Source organism: Serinus canaria, chromosome 4 (genome assembly GCF_022539315.1).
Source record: "Serinus canaria isolate serCan28SL12 chromosome 4, serCan2020, whole genome shotgun sequence".
Lineage (NCBI taxonomy): Eukaryota > Metazoa > Chordata > Aves > Passeriformes > Fringillidae > Serinus > Serinus canaria.
In genome coordinates, this window is record NC_066317.1 from 15,095,901 (window position 1) to 15,116,782 (window position 20,882).

Consider the following 20,882-nt stretch of genomic DNA (forward strand, 5'->3'; position numbering starts at 1 on the left):
CAGCAGCCCTTCACTTGTCGTCCCATAGGAAGGGTGTCCCCGCGGCGGGACTGCGGCGGCGGCCGGGCCGGGCGATGCCCCCTCCGCTGCTGCTGCTGCTGCTGCCGGCGGCGGCTGCGGCTCGTCCGGGCTCTCATGTTTCGCTCCCTCTTTTCTTCTTCTTTTTAAGCGGCGCGCGGGGAGGTGCTGCCACCGCGCGCCCTGCACGTCACCCGGCGGCATCCACCGGCCGCGCGTGCCGCTCGTGGGGGCCCGCCGGGAGCGGGAGCGGCGCGGGGGCCGCGCCCGGCGGGAGGGAGCGGCGGCGGGCCCCGCCCCGAGGAGATCCCCCCGCCAGGGGGTCTGGCTGCCCCCTTCGCCCCGGGGGAGAGGGAGCCGGGCCTCTCGGAGGGCCGGCGGAGAGAGGGAGGGAGAGAGACAGGGGGCGGGCAGCTTCCCGCTCCCCTCTCTCGGCGGGAACGGGTGGGATCGCGGCGGTGCCCGGCGGAAGGCGAGCGCCGTAGGTGGGTCCTGCGCTCCCGACGGCCGAGGCGCCCGAAGCAGGGCTCCCTCGGGGTCGGCTCGCCCGCGCCCGCCCATTGACCCCACAGCTCGTCCCCAGCGCCCCAGAAGGTTCCAGAGGCGCGGGGCCGAGCGCGGGGCGGGCGTCGTCGGCGGGAGCTGCCCTCAGCTCCCGGTGGCTTCTTGCAGCGGGGCTTCGGTGCCCTGACTGCCTCAAAGGTGCCGCGAGCTGTCAGACCCTCAGTGTGTGGGCGCGGTGCCCAAGTTCAACCTGTTGGGGATGGCGGCCATCTCTAAAGCTGTGAGGGAATGGCGCATGGAGGGGTGAGCGTAGTCCCGGTGTGCCGAGAACGGGAGACCTGTGTGTGGAAGAGCGGGAAGATCCAAGTACCTGGCGCCTGGTGCCAAGACAGCACCTGTGAGGCCAGGATTCAATTTCTAAGTCAATCTCAGTTTTCAATTTCAATTGCTTTGCAATTCAGAAAGGGAGGGCCAGCAGGGGTGGAATGGAGGGAAAAGACAGAAGCCCAGAGAACCCCAGCCCAGGGTAAGCCCTCAGAGGTGGCTGAGGTGCAGCTACAGCCACTGACTTGGAGGCAAAGGGCAGCTGCATAACCAAAATCAGAGGTGCGTTTACCAGGGACTGGCTGCTCATCCCAGAAACTGAGAAAAAATTGGCATGTACCCAAAGAATCCCCTTAGGAGGGAGAAAGGGAATGCATTAGTTCCTCATGAGCACTGGTGTCTTTATACTGACTAGGCCCTTGGTTTTTCACCAAAAAAAAGTGGGTCTCTTCATATTTACACTTGAGTTCTTAAACAGCCGCACTGAACTAAATAGGAGTTTGGCATGGATAAATAGCACATCAGATAAATTACTCAGTAGACAGAAAGACTCTTTCCTCTCCCTTCAAGTGCATCTTTGAAGGCAACTCACGACTACCCCTTGTCTTGCCACTGGCTCTCATTTGACTGAAGGTTTTCCCAACGAGGCTTGAGCCACATCCTCATGAGTAGGGAAGGCCTGTGGTGCAGCATGGGCTTTGTCACTCATGTTGGGAGTGAAATAAGGGTGTACTCCTGAGATACGATATCCTTGCCTTTGTAGTTTTAGAGAAGAGTTCTGCTTTGCAATACACAAACTTGTCCCATAAGCAGCCTGACACGGCAGAACTATAGCAGTGCAGTTCTACGACAGCAGCTGTGCCTTTTGCATTGCTCAGGGGTACTGGGTAGATTATAATGAAATGAAAGTGATTCTGGTCTACAGCAGAATAACAGTATCATAATAAAGTCACTTTTATTCCCAAGCAGATCTCTCACAAGGGGGTTCACTGGCAGAACTGTAGTGGCCTAAGGACAGAGCAGAGGTCTGTGTGTCTCTTCCCCTGCGCAGGCATAAATATCTGTTCTCAGAGGAGGTTAGTTTGAGGTATATTAATTAGAGAAGGATTTCCCAAAATGAGCTTTAGATCAAGCTGCCAAGCTAAGAAAGAAGTGAAAGTTTGTGAAGAGCTGTTTCTGCACAGAAATTTTACTTGGATCTATGATGGATACATTTCCCAGAGATTCTATGAAATGTATTTTTGACCTTGTATAATATGAAGTGCTCAAAACTTCAAGCTCTGTAGTGATGGGGTGATGTAAAAATGTGCAAGCAACCTTGAAGAAGGTTGAATGTTCTTTAAAACCTCTGAATAGAAATTGCTGATTCTTGGGGTTTTGTGCAAGAAGACCTGATTTAATCTAATGTTCCTTTCCACTCTTTAAAAGGACAAGTTGGCTTCTTTTCTAATGAAGTATTTTTCTTGGTTGATACAGAATTTTATTTTAATTTTAATAATGCAGAGTTAAGATCAGTATTAGTATATGCCAGTTCAGAGTGTTAACTTCAGGTGACTTCCAGCCCCTAATAAACAGAGATAAGGGAATACTAGCAAAGTAAAAACATACACATAGTAAATATGGATAATAAACACGTCAATTTTTTTAAGGCCATCACGTTTTTTTTCTGTCACAAGAGGTCCATTACAAGAAATAATTAAGCCATAAGTGAGATAAATAAATTCTTTTATTTCTTAAGATGTGATGAGAATCTTTGTAGGATATAAGTGAGAATCTTTATAGGATATAAGAAAGTATCTTTACATTACAGTGCAATTATGTGTGAAAGGGTTAGAAAGTTTTAAAAAGGAAAGCTATTTCTGCCACACTGTTTGAATGTAGCTAGATTTTCTTCTAGATTTGCCTGGGAGATAGGCTGTGCTGAGTTACACCAGTACTTTAATTAATAGATGTTATTATGTATCTAATTATGTCCTTGGGCACCTGTATCATGTGGATTGAATGTGTCAAGAGTGTGAGGCTGATTGTGGTATGCACTTGAACTTACTGTTTCTCAAATGATTTTATGTAATACATATTTTGCAAGGGAATTAAGCTGCATCAAGAAACTTGCTTTCAGGTTCGAGGACCTGCTGGACATCAGGAAGAATTTTTTCAGTGGAAGGATGATTAAAGTATTGGGACAGACTGTCCAGGGAGGGGTGAAGTCGCTGTCTGTGGAGTGTTCAAGAAACAACTGGACGTGGCATTTAGTCCAAGTTGACGTGATGATGCTCAGTCAAAGGCTGGACTTGGTGATCTTGGAGGCCTTTTCCAGCCTTAATGATTCTATGATTCTAGGTCTAGGGACTCCCCAGCAGTTTGAACAAAAGAGGAAATGCATAGTTACATGTAGCAGGTAGAGTCCCTTTTGGGAAATACAGTTATCACAGGAATTTACAGGTAGGTGCAGAACCTGGGCACTGGGTTTGATAGAAGCAAACAGTAACATCAAATTATTCATAAACTGCCAACAGATGTTGTTTTAGGGCACAGATTTACACACTCTTGTGATTCACAGGGAAACTTTCCATGTGGTCACCTCACTTGTGAAAAGCTAAGCCCATGTAATGTGAGATGTGTCTTCATCAGACCTAAATTCCAACCTTTTGCATAGGTGGCAAATACCTGGCATGCCATGAGGATGAATATTGCAGTGTTGGAGCAGGCTTGGAAATTATGAAATTACAATATTCTGAGAAATTATGGTATTCCAGTTCCTACTGGGGGAGCATCACCAGTATCTAGATAAAGCAGGTGGACTTCAGTTCTTGGGAGAGTGACTCTGCTCTTGTTTTAACTGGAATTTGAGTTGAACTTCTGAAAGACATTTATTTTGTAAAAAGAAAAAAATATTTTTTTTCTTTTTTTTTTCAGAACCACTTACTTGAGGGTGAAATCTCTCCATATCTCTTTACCATTACACTTTTCACTAAGTCCTTGTATATACTGTAGGATGTCTTGTGAAGCCAGTGATTCCTTTTCAGTCTAGGTAGTTCTCTGAAGAGCAGGGAGTTGGGCTTGGTGATCCTTATGCATCCCTTCTAACTTAAAATATTCTAAAATTCTGTGGTTTTATTGGGATTACTCTGTGTCATAGACCAGTAAGAAATACTCAGCCATGGATTCAGTGCTGGAGGTGTTCAAAACTAGAGTTCCATTTCCAGATTCAATTATTTAAAAAAAAAAAAAGCACCTTTAATTTGAAATTTTGTATGTTTCATTAAGAGAGGAAAGCAGAAAAATCTTTCTAAAGGTCACATAGTTTGTTTAAATTAATTTGAAAAACAACAAGCTTGAGAGCCCAAGCTCTGAGGCTCCTGCCTCAGCTGCAGCTCCTGAAACTTCAAGTTCCCATCTCCCTGTTTTCTGTCAGCTAGATGGACAGAGACAGAGGAATCTGGAAATTTGGAATGAGGACTTGGGCAGGAGTTTCAAGGTTTGGCAGTCTGGGCTCCTGTGCTTCTGGCTTTTTTTGGGTGAAAGCCCAACTGTCCTGAGAGTCCTATTAGAAGTAAAGTTGAGAGTTTTTTCTGGCTCTGGGCTGAATCACTGGGGCTGGGGTTCCTGTGGCTTCAGGGCAGAGAACTGAAATATCAGGAAACTCTGACTCTGGAACAGTCTTAATGGCAGGAGTTCCCCACAGCTGTGAACTCCACAAATCCAGTCACTGTAGCAGCTCCTCTGGTAATGAAGAAGGAAAACTGCTGGAATGGTTTCATTAAAGTGTCTTGTGGTTATTCAGAAGTTTATAAAACCTTTATATTTTTGCGTATATTTCTGTTTGTGATGTAACAGAATTTTTTCAGTTGGTCAAAACATTTCTGGTTGGCTCTCCCCACCCTATACTATAGCCCACATAATTTCATGAGGTTGAGAATAACATGTCGCTTGTCTTTGCATACCACAAATACAAGGTGTGAAAGCTGGTACAGCATGAATGAACAGGGCTTGTTAGGATATTTTTTATGGGAAAATAGGTGCCCAGACAGTCACAGAAAGGTTTTTAGGGTATGCCTTTACCACAGATTTCCCCATGGCTCTTACAAATCTTCTAACCCGGCTGAAGCCACCTGGATCATTTGAGTCTGTAAACTAATGGGTCTCCTCTCTACACAAGACTTCAAAAAACCCTGATTCCCATCTGTGTACAAAAGCAGTATTGGACTGATGTTAACTCCACTTGATTGGCTCATCAGGGATTAAGACCTGCAGATTGTTTTAGCACATCACGGCAGCTGCTAACACAAACCTTCAATTACGTGTGTTCAGTTTTGCAATGAGGGCTGGTCTAACTAGGAGGCAGATAAAGCAAAGCATTTTGTGAGGGAATGAAGACTCAAGAGGCCCTCTTGCCTATAGCCTGCATACTTTCACTACCTGCTGTAATTCACCTCAACAGCGGGTCTCTATTTATGTGTGTTACAAAGAGACAAAGGAAGCTGCTGTGGGAAAAATCTTTCTTTCCTGCCAGGGACTGTGGTAATCCCACTCCGTACTGCAGTTTACAAGCCACGTGTATGTTGTGCCTTGCTCCAGTGTTTGAAGTATCCATAACTTGCTTTAGGAACAATTTGCATAAGATGTCAACAGGGGAACTCTGAAATACTTGTAATACTTACCAAAGTAATAAAGGTCTTTCTGAATAAGTGATATTGTGCATGCCAGAACTACATAATGGACTTAAATATTTGAGCCTAGTATTCTTTGTAGCCTGCTGAGTGCGGGGATGGAATTTTTCCCTGGCAGTGTTAAAAGTAAACTGTCAGGAGGCTCTGCTGTGAGCTGCCCGATGACTGGGATGTCAGACAGGATTCCACAGGTTTTCCCTGTGTTGATGCAGCGCATGTGCATTTACCTTAGTTCCACAGATCAGTGTGAGTCAATTCCTATTGTGAGCTTCCTATTTGATGTGGAAGCTTGGGGAAGTTCTTTGTTGTAGCTTTTGTATAATACATGATAAGGCACCATGTAGAGTATTGCTGCATATCAGGCATATATGCTACATTAAATTGAGGCTACTTTACAAACAATAAAAAAAACTTTTCTCACACAGATGGAAAATAACAGTGGAGTCAGCAACCATTGCCATGTATTTTTCTGGAACTGCATGTGTCCAATTCATATGTGTGATGCAGCTTTCAGAAAGATGTCTCTAGTTCAGTACCATCATTTATCTTTTGGAAAGTAAGGAGTTTGCCTCTCTTACAAATGCTCTTTGGTGCATTGTTCTCACAGCTACCCAGGGCTCTGGCACACGGGGTGTGTACCTGGCATTCCTGCTCAGCCCCGTGCTAACAGCCTGCCCCAAATCAGTCATTCTGCTGTGTTAAGTGAGTCCGAGTGGTGCCAAATGCTGCCTCACATTTCTGGCATCACACTTGACTCTGCAGGCTGGTGTGCACTTCTGTGCAGTGTCATACAAACATCAGGCCAGCATTTCCAGGTGCCTGTCCAGCCTCCACTGACCTGTGGTTTTAAATTTTATCCTCTCTTTTCTTTACTTTTTCAGTCTTGTTTCCGTGAAGGGGCATTAGGAACATTGTGTTACCAGCCTGAATCCTGACCAGATGAGTCTGGAGAGGATTAAAGCTGTAGCCTGAGTCCCAGTCATGTAAAGAAAAAGCTGGTGAAAGCAGGTGATTTTGTAAAAAGCTTATTCTGATGGAGGGTATTCTTTGGGAATCTATCACTGAAGTCACTCAGTTTGGCGTGCTTGCCCCCCCACCATGATGTACAGGAAATTTCAAGCCTGTGGATCTTAGATTATGTACAGTAGTGAACTTTTAACCAAGAAAACCATGCTCAGGTTTCCTTTAATTGAAAGGGAATGCCTGCACTCGTTTGGGCAGTAGCTTAGGGTGTGGTCATAAAGCTGCTTCAGCTGCACTGAGTACTGTTAAACCATCAGGCTTTGGGACTCCCTGGTTCTGCTGCCTGATACTCTTCTGCCAGGAATGTGGTCTTCAAAGACAGATTGGACTGTGTAAATTCTTCAAACCTTGAGGTAAAGCGTCCATTAACTTTGGTGAGAAATAAATCTAAGTAGGTGGTGGGTTCACACCCAGGTGGCAATGTGTGAGTAATTTCTTTCATTTGACTGTAAGATGCATGAACAAAGAAGATCTTTGGATAAAGATGTAAACTGATGTGGATGCCAGATGAACTTTGACTGAACTTAAGGCCGAACCACATTTTAAAAAATAAATAAATTACCCAGGATAAGGAGAGACAATAGCAGATGCTGGAACCATCTGTTCCTGGACAGCTCTAATAGAAAACTCCTTCTAGTCTATTGCATGTTTCTTTCTCCATTAAATAGTAGTGTTCTCCCTATGAATGTGGTCTGCCTGTGGTAGGATATGAACAATAACAGCCTTGATTTCCAGGTGAATTGTCCTCAATCCTGGAACTTCCATATGCAGCCTGGCTTCTGCAGCATTTGAAATTCTGCATATAATCAAGTGATTGAGTTAAGCACTCCATCCTAACCTTAAGGCATGTATTACAATCACTATCAAATGAACTTTAAGGATGAGCTGTACTGCTCCATGTAATTTGTTACAGATGTGAGGGAATCCCTAATTTCCCAAGGAATGGTCACTGCAGACTAGATGTTGTCTGAATGAGGTAAACAGACTGCACTTAACCCTTACGACAGAGATTTGGTTTTAATTTGGGCAAAACCATGATTTAAAGTCATCACTATTTCAGCTTTTTAACTTTTCCTACTCCCAATATAATTTTTTTAGAATTAAGCCTAAATTGTAAAACAGAATCATAGCATTCCTGGGACTATACAAGATTACAGACTATTTTCTGTGTTTGGGACAAGATTAATAGGCATAGGTCACCACTCAGATGTAGTATTGACTTTCATGAGGGATCAATTTTTTGAGACCCATCCAGTGGACTAATGATACTTAGTGATTTTTAATATGGAAATTCATTGTTTGCAGGACAATGTCTATGTCATGGACAGGTTGTTGAATCTTGCTAGCAAATCAGTCAAGTATCAGCGGGAGTCAGATGAGTTTCTATTGCTACTCAACATTTTTTGGAAACTCAGGGGTCAGCTGGGTGTTCACGAGGGAATTCTTTGTTCCAGCAGTTATTTTTTTTCTAATACAGAGTCTGAGATGTACTTCTGTGGAAGTGTTTATGATAAACTTCTCTGAATGTATGTAAGGAAGGAAGGCTCTGAGGACATTTGAATCCTGTGCCTCTGGCAGCTTGAAGGAGCAGAGGGACTGTGTGGGTTGTTCTCGTTGGACCTCTGGTTTTTTTTAGTAGAACCTCACAGCAAATGTTCAGTTCTTCTGGGAGGTTTGTGTATTGCTCCACCAAGCATGGCTTTCCAGAGGGTTTGAACTTTAACACCAGGGGCACTTGCTTGTCTCAGGAGGAGGTAATCTGTATAGACAGAACTTTGGGAAACACTTCTAAGTGACAGCTGCATGTTCCCTGAGAGTGCGCTTGTACCAAGAAATCAGTGAACTAGTCTGTAAGTCTGCACAATCAAATTGTTTTGACAGAGCTGGCTGGCCAGGTAATAATTCTAAATTTTCCAGTATTTTTGGATACGAGACAGAGTTTTAAATACTGATTTGAACAAGATGCTAAAATGTAATTTTAAGAAGGTAACATAGTAATTGTGAGTTGTTTATCTTTCTGCTTTCCTACAGGGAGGGAGTCATGAAGGACATAAACAGGACAACTCTGGAAAAACAACTTGATGGGGATGCAGTCCTGTGCTTCTTTCTTACTGATCCTTATTTTAGAAATTTCTGGAATAGGATTCCACACTGTATCTTGGGATCCATCCAGCAGCATGAGAGAATTCTGAAAAGGTGTAACATGAGTTAATTATGATTTTTTTACATCCTTTCTCAATGCAGACATCAATTCACTCACTGATAGGTAGAACTAGGTAACTGTATTTTATTTGAAGTATGTTAAGATTTATGAATATATTATATATTATATTATAATAAAATGAGACCATAACTGAAAAATACTGAAGAAAAAATGAAAGAACAACAATTAGTGATAAAATAGAGAAGGAAAAGTGAGTAATGAAATCAAGGTTCCTTCACATATGCATTATCCTCTCCACTGTGGCTTGACCCAGAGCCCATTCAACAGGTTCTCCTGAATTTCATATCATAGAATCATGGAATGGTTTGGGTTGGGAGGGTCCTTGAAGATCATGCAGTTTAAACCCCCTGCCATGGGCAGGGATACCTTTCACTAGACCAGGTTGCTCAGAGCCCCATCCAACCTGGCTTTGAACACTTCCAGGGATGGGGCAATCACAGCCTCTCTGGGCAACCTGTTCCAGTGCCTCACCACCCTCACAGTAAAGAATTTCTTCCTAATATCCAACCCAAACCTGTCCTCTGTCAGTTTAAAGTCATTACCCCTTGTTCTGTCTTGATCCTCCCCTCACTGTGGAGATCCTTCTCCTCTGGACTTGAACTTTGGCTGATACTTTTTTCTTGTGAGTGCAAAGATGTCAGCTAGCTATCGATGCAGTATTTGTTTACTTGCATATTTAGGTTTCTTTTTCTACTCATTAATGTTACACTAATGTGGAATATTTTAAGTCATGCATTCGTAGGACAATAAAATTATTTCGTGTACCACTTTACTTTTGAGGCATGGGGAAGCCATGGGTTTTGGTTAGCTCTGAAACAGAAACCATTGCAGTGTATTCTGATTCTTACTTTAGAAACAGTTCTTTTCAAATCTTTCTTACAGAAAGATGCCCATTTCAATGACCTTACTTGTACAATGCTCACAATCCTTATGTACTTGTTTGAGGAGCCTTGTGGAAATGCAAAGCACTTCTTAAGTGCTAAGTACTTGTTTATAATAGGAATTTTTCTTCTACTCCCAAACCTAAACTCTTCCCAGAAAATTATTTAGCCAGGCTGTGCTGTAACTTTCTGTAGTGTTTAAATGAGAATAATGTTTCATTGCTTCATTTGGCATGTAAGATACAGTCTTTGTGTATGGCAACCCACAAAATAGAAAGGAACACTGCAGTTTGTGTTATTAAATTACTGCATGTAATAAGCATGCATTTTTTCATTGGTATCAAGGGCTCTGAGAAGCTGTTTTGACATAAAGCAACAAAAATTGAGATTTTGTGCTTTGTCATACAGGTTTGATGCTTTGTGAGTCACAATTTATAAACATTGTGGAATATTTATTACTGTCCTGATAGAAAAGAACTGAGGATCTGTTGTATCATTATATGTCAGAAGCACACGAATACTCAAATATTCTTGTTCAAATGAATGATAAAGATACATTCTCTTTCATAGTTACAGTTTTACATTTTCAAAATAAAATGTAAAATAGTGTGGAGATGAAATTTCTTGAATTTGCTTTGTTTGTGGAAATGCAAGTTTCCAAAGAGCTATATTGGTTGATGCTCTGATTTGTTTACATGTCTGTAGAAGGGAGGCAATTGGAAATGATGAAATCACTGCTTTACAGGTAGCCAACACCCTTGGCTGTGTGGCTTTTGGCTGAGATGGTGAGGAGTGCTGCAACCCAAGTGTGATTCCATCGCCAACTCCATCAGTGCTTCATACTGAGAATGGGTAATTAGTTTTCATTGAACACTTTAGCTGACACTGAAAAATATGAGTATTGCTACAGAACACTGTTTGCAGGATCTATATTGACATTTTGGTACAATGTGCATCAAAATTAATTTTATGTTCACATGGTGTCGTGGGTAAAACAGTGTCTGAATCACCTGCTTTTGGAAATTTACTTTCTACAGTCATGGTACTGGAATAAGACATGAAAGAGAAAGCTGAATACAATGATTTTAAAAATCTTCATTATATAAGTTAGTTCAATATAACTCTAGTCTTTTGTTTTAAGCCTGTTGGAAGTTAATTTCCATTTGTATTTTAAATATATTTGTATGTTGCCCCACACAGTGTCAATCTGCATTTGATTTTGTCATTTAATTCATATTACAGTAGTCTATTGAATAACATTAGAGTAAATTTTAAGTAAACTAAGGAAATATGGATATTGTAGAAGGAACATTTATTAGGGTACTGTTGTATATGGAGAAAATGCATGCTTCCTTCTGTTATTAAATTAAACATCTCTGGGCAGTAATTGAGAGTTGTTGAACTCTGGTGTGAACTCTGAGCTATAGATAATATTCTAAATGGTGATTTCCTGATTTTGTCTTATGAATTGTTCTAAGTAAATTAGTAAAGATTTAATCTTATTTTTTTAGAAAAGAAAAGGTTAAATTAATAGGTTGATTCATTTACTAATTAGTTGTTTGGGTCTTAATGTAAATTGTAACTTTGTGAAAGGAAAACATAAGTCTTTTCTCTCTATGAGACTGAAAAATTCCTAAATTAGTGAAAATTTCCAAAATTCTTTGCTTTTGAAGTGTGCGTGCTATAAGAATTAAAGAAGAAAAAGGCTTTGTTAAAACCTGTAGCAGAGATTTTTGTACTTGATGTTTAAGGCATGGAAATTCTGTGCTGGGACTTCCTATGATCCTTTTATGGACACATTCAAGTCCCAGTTGAAAAGGAGAAGAGGAGGCCCATCGACTGTTTGAAACTATCATGTCTCTGTTGATTTCAGTTTGAATCATTTCTAGCTACAAATCTGCCCCAGGGTCTTTCAGTAAAGATCCTTCTATGTTATTTTCTTTGAGAGGCAAAAAAACCATACCCAGAAAACGGCAGCTTAATGCTTTGTGCTCCATCTTGTACATTGTCATTTTGGGATATTAAAGTGTAGTGGCACTTTGGTAGCAAAAGAAAGGAAGGTGGCCTGCCAACTAAAGCAGGATGCAATTTCCTTCCACCCTCCTTAATAGTCTTATGATGTCCTCTTTGTCAGCCTGCCTCTGTTGTACTGAACTAGTCTTCTCCACATTACTTTAAATTCCAAATATAGAAATACTGTTGGTGCTCATAAGGCAGAGTGAACCAGAAAAAGATTACACTTGTAGCCATGGGACTTTAAAAAAAAAAAAAAATGAAACCTTGTGCTGTTTCAGCTGTTAACTTTGGACATTTGGTAGACAGGCATTACCACTGAGAGGTCCTTTCTTTGGTGACACTTCAGAGACAGCCACCCTGAAAAGTGGTGACAGAGATGGTGTGGAAACACCTGAGATTCTGACTGTGTCTCTGCCTTAACTGCAGGGAGAGTCCACCAAATCCAAAGAACTCTGGAGTGATTCTTCTTCAGTTTGTTGTCCTGGATACTTTGCATTCCCTATGTCCTGCAGAAAGGAGTGTCTCTTTTTTGCTGTTGCTCTGTTGTTGTTGTTTCCCTCCCCAGCTCCCCACCTACCCCGCAGAACCAAGTGTTTCTCAGTGGAATTCACCTTGCCGAAGAGCAAGGCTTTTCAGGGCTCCTGGCCTGCTGCACAAACACAGGCACAGGCTGCTTGTGTTGTTTTAGCTAACAGTTCAAGTATCCCAGCAAGTCCTACTTAATAACCTATCTGATAAGGCTTGATTGTGCTTCACTGTGTTTAAATTTCTTGGGGAGCTGTTTAGATGATTAAAGTGCTCCAGTTCCTGCATTTGTATAAAACTCCAAAATTATAAAACACAGCCTTTAGTGCCTCAAGGTCTCAGATGATTGAAATACCAAAAGGATTTGCATATTGAAGTATTTTACTCAGTATCTCAATATTGGCATAGATGATCCATTGTGTAAATAATATCTGTTTATGCTTTGCTTTCTGTGTTACTTTTTCTTGGTGTGACTGTTAAATAGAACAGTCAGAAAGCAATTTTCTTCCTTGCAGTGCCAGAACCAACAGGAGGAAAAGGTCGTGTGTAGATCATCTAATTTTTATCTCAGAAACAGAGATTGTACCTTGCATTTTTGAGAGATTCTTCTGATTTGTTGAGCTTTAAACAGTATTATCAAATTGTAGGTGGTGCTATTTCTCTTTGGCATTATATTTCCATTAAATTATGTCTTTTGAAAATGATGTGTCCTCACAGACTGACAGTGTCTTAACATTCATCTGGAAAAAAATCTGCATTAAATCTTAACTGATCCTGAGTAAATAGTGAAGTATTCTTGTTGTTATTATGCAGTGACTTTCTCCTATCTAATTGCTCATCCTTACAAATTATAGAACACAAGCTTCTGTTATGTACTTGGCCTGAACCTTAATTTTTCAGAGCTATTACTTAAAGGAAAAAAAATTCAAGCAACAGACTATGCTGTGACAAATAGGGAATTCCAAATGATATACAGGAAACTTGCTGAAGTTAACATGTTTCAGACCTTCAAAATACCATACTTCTCACACATTCCTTTACCTGACATTGAAGATATCCAGGTGTGGTTCTCCTGATAGCATTGTTGTAACTGTGTTTGTTTGGCTTTTTTGTTTAAATTCAGCTCTTCCTTTCCCTTCTGCCTTGGCATTATTTTCACTATTGACAGTGTTTTGACTTAAATTCATAATTTTGTTAATTCCAACTGGACAATTCTGTTTCATTTACTTATGGCACTTCATGTGAAACAGTTCTGCCTTCATTTCCTGTTTATTTTTAGTTGCTAATTTTCAGACTTTTTCCATCCCCTTTGGTTTTTTAAAATCCTGTTTGGTACAAACCAGGGTGGTCCAACTGGCAGCCCAAGGAACAGTTCCATCTGGCCTGCTGCATTTGCCAAGGAGGAGCTAGGAAATGCCTGTAAGGGCATGCACTGCCCTCACAAGCACGTTATCTCTTGCTCAGATACATAACTGTGCTTGAAGCCCAACTGTTGTGCCGTGTCCACCCGGAAAAGAAGATTGGCACTAGACATTCCTTTTCCCTGGCACAGCTACTTGTCTAGGGAGCTACTTGTCCTTTCAGCAATCTTCAAAAAGGATGCTACAAGTGGGAGCTGCCACCTGTCCCTAAAAGAACTAGGCCATTGTCATTTTTCCTGGTTAGATTGATAAATTAATAGACAAATGGACAGGAAAACTGTGCTTAAGCCCCAGGACAGTAGGAGATAGTTAGAATTTTAATATCAGCTTTAACAAAGCTGATGTTACCAATTCATGGGATTATTTCAGGCTTTGCATCTGCCAAGTGTCCTCTGTCAAGTCACTCTGTCTTTTTTCCTTAGGCAAGATGAGCATGATGGTAATAAGCAAGCACTGTGCATTGAAAGCACTCTAAGAACCAAGTACATTTTGTCAAATTGACAATATAATTTCAGAGGGTTTCATTTAGTTACTTTGCAGGTTTCTTTTCGTTGGAGAATCCTGTGCTTTCAGATGCAGATGGGTGCCTCACTTGAAATCAGTGCATCTGCCAACATGAAATTTCTCATAAGAAATTATCTCAAAAGCTGAACTGATCCCATGTACTCGATTATATTGTAGAATAATTGCCTTTTTGCAGCAAAATGAGCCCAAATAAACATGAGGCCTAACCAGTGCCTCATAAAACAGTTATATCACATCTTTTGATGTGTATTCCATTTCCTTTAAAAATATTTATAATACTGAGCAAGAATGGGGCAGACTACAGCTTGGCAGAAGTCTGAAATAAGCAATCAGAAGCAATATACCCCAATGTAACATGTACATTTACAGTTACCATGTATCATTGTATGATGACAGCAGAGCTCTGTGGTTTTATTATTCTCATTCAATATACTGTAGCACATAGAGGTATCAAGAGCATATAGCAAAAAACCCCTCCCTAATATTCAGTCTGTGTTTTATACTTATCCCTTTCAGCTTTCTGCTTTCCTTTTCAATTGTAGAGAAACACCAGATTCATGTTCATAACTTACCTCTTTCCAGTTTAGAGTGTACAGCAGCGTGACTGCCCTAGTCACTCTGTGCTCATTTATTTAAAATATTTATTCTGTTTATTGGCCTACTCTGGGCTATAGTGTTCCCCATTATACCAGGCATCTCCAATTTTGGTTAAAAACACCCCTTATTTCTGATACACATCATCTCCCCAGGGTGTTTGGGGTTTTTATGGGTTTTTTTTTTGGTTTTTTTTTTTTTTTGGTCTTGATTAATCTCCTTTGTTTTCTGTCACTTCTTTTCCTGTTCTTTCTTATTGTCTAATCTTTGTGCTATCTATGGCTATGGTGTTTTCCCCTAGTCTTTCTTTCCTTTGCCTTCTTTTGTCCTTTAACGCTCAGCTCTCTTTTTCACAGTGATTTGCCCGTCTTCCTTTGGTGTTTACCCCTTCCTTAATTTTCTTCCCGTATTCTTCAGTCTGATAATTATCTTCTGTTTCTGCTCTGTTCACTTTACTGCACTGTCCTACACCCTTCCTTTGCCTTCCCTAATATTGTCATATATTTGGGAGATGACTGATGATAACAGAAAAGTGGAAGGGAAGACAACAGCTGAAGTAATTTAGACATATGCCAGCTTCCAGAGAAAAGTTTTGTTCAGGAGTAAATAACAGAATTGAAGTATCTAACAGGAACAGCAACAAACCCACTGATTTCTTACAGGTAACTATTCGTAAGTGAAACTGAATTTTACTTTATGATTCCAGTCAGCCATATTGTAGAAGGACTACGTGATGGCATACTTGAAAAGATACAAAGTTTAAGTGAGGCAAAACATAGTTATAGTTATTAAGTATATCTGGTAAATAGTTGCAGGGTTCATGTCTTTAGAAGTATTAATGGAGAGAATAAGGCACTGGAGGCTAAAAGAGGCTGGTGAAAGGAATAAGTACATAAATCAGATGTGGAAACTACACATGATGTATGAAAAGATGGTGAATCAGAGGCAATAAAGACTTGCAACAAGTCTTTGGAGCTGGTTGAAAACCAGAAAAAGTAGTACAGAACTGTTACCACAATGGAAAAAACAGGAGCAGTGGAAACGGCAGCAGAACCAATTTACTGGGTACCAGACACACACTATTAATTAAAGCAATTTCAAGAGGTTGCAAAGCTTTATGGATAAGACAATGAAGTCCTGGGAAGCCAATGGGTTTGAAAAGGGGTATATTTCATACTGGTAAATTCTTCCTTGTTTGGCTTGCAGAAAGTATTCAACTAGAGGAATTTAGGTCATAGTTACCCATTGAACAGTGGTTTGTCAAAATTTTTGCATCTTACTGTGATACAAAGGTTGGGCCTAGATTTTTCTATTTGTATTCATGTTTTCTAACAAAAATTTATTCTCAGAGTTGTTACCCCGATTTAATGAAATCACAACCACAGGCAGAATATAGTCAGTCACAGGCATTGCTGGAGTCACAGTCCTGTAAAAGAATCTCAAGCTTCTCAATTGCAATATGTGCAAGGACTCAATTTCCAAAATAGAAAAATATTTTAGTAGCTTTATCAGCAAATCCAAAATTCTGGTCACCCCTCATTGTCTCCCAAAGATTATGATTGGGTGCTGTGTATTATAATAGTCTGATGCTTGCTGAAAACCAAGGAATCCTCTGTAGTATCTCACATTATTCTCAGTGAACAATCAGATAGCATAACCTTTGTTGCTGGACCTTTTTTTTTTTTGCTTGAAAATCACATTTCCTGGAAGTCTTGTGTTACAAAATGGTATCACACATCTGACAGGTTTTGTTAAATTAAAATGACAGAGGCAGATCCTTAATTAAAACACCAACAAGGTGTGCAACATTTTACAGAAGTTAGATTAGGGGTGGCTAGCATGGCTTCGCCAAGGGCAAATATTCACCAAAGGCCAATTGTGCTCAACTGAGCCTGTGGCCTTCAAGGGTGGATTAACATCAATGAACAAGGGAAGAGTTATTGATGTCATCTCTCTGCACTGCTGCAACATTCTTACCTCTAAACAGTGAAAGACATTAATTTGATGGAAGGACTATTAGGCAGATAAGAGTCAGTCAATGGCTCAGTGTCCAAATGGAAACCAGTAATGAGTGGTGTCCCTCAAGAGTCTCTACTGGCACCAGTACTGTTTAGTATCTTCACTGTGTCCATGGTATTTGCATATAAAGAACAAAGAGCAAGAAATATTTTATCCGCCAGTTGTTTTCAACTTTTGTCTGAAGGAAGAGAAAAAATAAAATAGATGAAAATGTTTTCTTTATTCAAAACCAAAGAAGCATTTTATCTGGGACTAGATTGCATGTTACAGGTTCATTACAGGAGTGTTGTTTTGACATGTGAATTGCTAATTTTATAGAAATTTAGAGGCAATGAGGGAGAAAGGACAGACAACACTCTACTTTGAAAAGCTGTGGGCACTCAATCTCCAGTCTTACCAATAGTGGTAGGCATCAATTGTCTCAGTATCAGAGGGAACCATGTATGTATATCCCTAATTACTATAATGCATATACCTAAACAATTTGCATGACAGTTTAATCTGTACAAGTCATTAGCCATTTAATAGAAAAGAAAAAAAACCTTTGCTTAGCTTCTAAGCTGTGAAGTGTTTGGGGCAAGTAGAACTGAGAGTGGTTATAACAGCCCTTTGATTTCCATGTTATTCTGTCCCCTTACTTGCTGTGAATTAACTTCACCTTGAGGGCATATAGGGAGTGAAATTACAACTCCAGCACAGTGTTGTAATCTTTTTTTGCAGATAATGAAGTCAGAGAAAGTGAGCATAATGTAGACTCATCCCTTTTGTTCGAAGTATTGATTCTATTGCATAGTCGTAGTTGTAGGAAAGAAATGAAGGGGATTCTCTCCCCCAAGTGAAGCAGATGTCTTACTGAGCCAAGTCTGAGATTTTGTTCTTTGTAAGGAAGCAGAGGGAATGCCTATTTATGGTATTTTGCAGCTACACTGAAGGAAATGTTCTCTTCAGATTATGTTGAGTGGCTCCATAGTATACAACGGCTGTGGTCCCTCTGTGGAGCCAAGAGCCATGTAAGCAACATTTACACAGACTGGACCTTAAGATTCTGATCCTCAGACATGAAGACAGTCTTTCATGAGTTTAATATTCTGGGAATTCAGGACTCTTTGCAACATTTTCTCCTGTCTGAGTCACATAGGTTACTAAATCAGTTGCTGGTTGTGCTTTTCAAGTTAAGTTCTGTGAGGAAATGACATGTAATTGCAGCTGTCCAAAAGAGACAGAGTTAAAATCCATTCTGTATCTCCCAAGTTATTCAAGGTGTAAGTAAAACATGTTTTAGTTTTATGTTCTGGTGCAACAGATTTTAATGGAGGGCAAAGACTTAAGGATTCATCTGCTTCCCAATGAAACATGCTTTAGTAAAGCAGAGACTCTACTCCTGGCTACCACTGAACTGACATGAAAGCTGGGGGTATTTCAGTCCTGTAGCCCTACATCCTAGTTCCTAGCATGCACCTGTTATTTACAGGAATATCAAGCAAATTCTGGGCAATAAGTTTATTTTAATTAATTCAGGAATCCTGTTGGGCAATAGGGTGTTTTGTCCCAGAGGGCACAGTGTCTGTCACTCAGGCAAGCATGTCTATCCGTATATGGAGCTGTGTTGCTCCAGTTAAATATACCTCAGTTGAGCTGACAACACAGCATAGCTTTGTGGTTGCATAATCAATGTTTTCTCCTTTTGCTTTGTTTGTGACCTCTAGCCAAACCCTGCTTTGAGTTACTAATTTCCATGTGGGATTTTGTATGTAATTGCTGCTATATTAAATGAGTTTTCTGCAAGCAAAAAATAATATATTTTGTGAAATGAGCTCTTTTCTATGCCCCCCACAGAAATAGCTGTGTACTTGAAAGACTGAGAGTGAATCCTTTTTTGTCATGAATGCCTGTTCCTCAGAATGCAGGAGGCTTTAGGTCTGATTTCTCATACGGTTTTGAGGTGCTTATAGAGCTTGAAGTGTGAAAAGCAGAGATCTTGACTTACATCACTGTTGTAAGAATTCAGGTCTTCTGGCAGACTTCAGAGGCAAAACAGTTCCAATAGAGCAGTCTTCCATTGCATGAGTCAGATTTTGCTTTCTCTTCCCTCACCTTTCTCCTGACGTAGGCTGCTCCCCTCAGGAGTAGAGTATCCCCAAGGGCTAGAGTGCTATTCCTTCCCTCAGGATCTTCTCTTATTCAGCTCAACAGAGACTTCTAAATTCACATTCAGATGAGAAAACTAATCTTTGATTTTGCTTCATTTCAGGGTACTGTCTGCATTTTGGAGGAAATGAGGCAGAAGTCTAATGACAATATCCTTATTCAAAGCCTAGGCCTTGATTGTTCCCTAAACACTATACTTCCTGACTATTGGATGAAGCAGGGATCCCAAATACATTAATGGAGAAAAAAAAAGAAAGATTCTTTATGTGCCCAGGAAGCAATTAAAGATTGCACAGGTGAAGTTAGTGAAGTTAATGCTGACCTGTTTCAAACTTTGAGTAAGACTTTGAAGCATGTGTCATATTTTATCTAGGTTTTGAAGTCCCACCCTATCTGACAAGGTAGAATGTAGGAAAGGAAATAAGACCTTCCTGAAAAATAGAATTGTTCTTAGGTGGAGGTACACAGGCTGCTGTCTTGGTATTAAATAGAGATTTTATTGACCTGTAGCAGAGGCTTTTGTGTGTCTTCAAATGAAATATCTGGCAGCAGCCGTAAGCTGTCATCTCCTTTGTGGGCTGACCACAGTGTGGAGAAGACTCATGCAGTTCACCAGTGACTTTCCCAACAGGATACCTACAGCAGAGGAATCTTAAAAACTGAGAACTATGTGTCCTGTTCCAGGTTCATGTGGGAAGTAGTTGTACTTAGTAGTACTAAGTTGGAATTAGTGGCACTAATTAATATTTTTCATATTTTCCCAGCAGTTTGCCCCTTCTGCTTTTCTCCTTTCAAGTTTTCCCATACACTTTTAGTCACTTTTTTTATGAGCGCTGCGTCTTCCAACCCAAGTGATTCTTTTTCTGAGCTGTGTGTATAACAAGAAGAACATTGAGAACACAGGAAGACTGTTTGCCTCTTTTCTGTTCCAGTGCCCAGTGCCATAATTGTTTCTGGCAGCCATGAGGAGCTATTGCAAGGAAAAGCTCTGTTCAGTCTGGAAGACAAAATGTGAAAACAGGCTCTGTAAAGAATGTTGCTTGATACCCTCTAGCAAGCTTTCATCAAGCACGTGCAAACTCTGATTTTTCTCAGAAGTTTAGAGCATGTCTGCACAGGGTGAGACTGCATAGTGACAGTGAAAAGGATCCTGCCAAATTTTAAGTCCTTTCTTCTAAGAAGGAAGATTGAAGACCCTCTCAGTGAAACAGCTGTAAGAATTTTTTAACACAGGCAGAAGTGTATAATGAAGCTACTTTACTGGTTCTTTTAAAGAAATGAGGTTAAATCTATTAAATTGAAGTGTGCAACCACACACAGATTTAGAAGACTCATAGAGACAGCATTATTTGCATGACATGACAGAAAATTCCAGATTCACCTGTGGAACAGGACTTCCTAGAAAAAAACCCACCCCTTTTGGGGGAGCTAGAGTTTTCACTAAAAGTTTTAAACACATATATATCTGACAGTCTGCGTGAAATAAAGGTTGTCAGACAAGCTAAAGCCTAGCTGACACGTGATCTCATTTTAGGAAAGAAATCAAAAAGGAATGGCTTACCCTGCTATTCATTAAATGCAACTGTAAATGAATTCTTGCATTGCAATGGGACCACTTTGCATTCCTTGAAACCCCTTTGGCAATTCATAGTGTGGTCAGCTTCAGTATCTGCGGAGAATGTGTTAGATCTTGAATGTATCTTGAGCTCCTCTTTCTTCAAGTAGCCAGGTAGCACTTGAATGATTTGTTAATCCCTTCCATGGCTGGGGACTGCTCTGAAAGCTACCTTTGATAGCCAGGTTTATTGAAGAATGGTATAGGAGAATTTCAGAGGGAACAGAAGAGCAAGCCCCTGTCTATCTGATTAATGGCTGGTGGGAATAAAGGGACAAATTAACAGCCTAACATCTTCTGCTGGCCATTCTGAAACCACACTGTCATTCAAGAAGAGACAACAAACAAGAGCCCTGCCTAAGGCAGGCTGAATTG

At 40.6% G+C, this 20,882-nt stretch overlaps 1 long non-coding RNA gene across 2 annotated transcripts in view; it reads left to right on the forward strand.

Annotated features, from left to right (window-relative positions):
• Window positions 1-4,267: 4,267 nt before the first annotated feature.
• Window positions 4,268-20,882, forward strand: part of LOC127059515 (uncharacterized) — a 131,506-nt gene continuing 114,891 nt past the window's right edge. Inside the window, exons 1-4 of one of the 2 annotated variants that reach the window (XR_007777436.1) lie at window positions 4,268-6,524; window positions 8,571-8,805; window positions 10,394-10,496; window positions 12,087-12,933. This is a non-coding gene — a long non-coding RNA (uncharacterized LOC127059515). Of the gene's footprint in view, window positions 6,525-8,570; window positions 8,806-10,393; window positions 10,497-12,086; window positions 12,934-20,882 lie in introns of those variants that run through there. The other variant, XR_007777437.1, reaches the window with a different exon arrangement.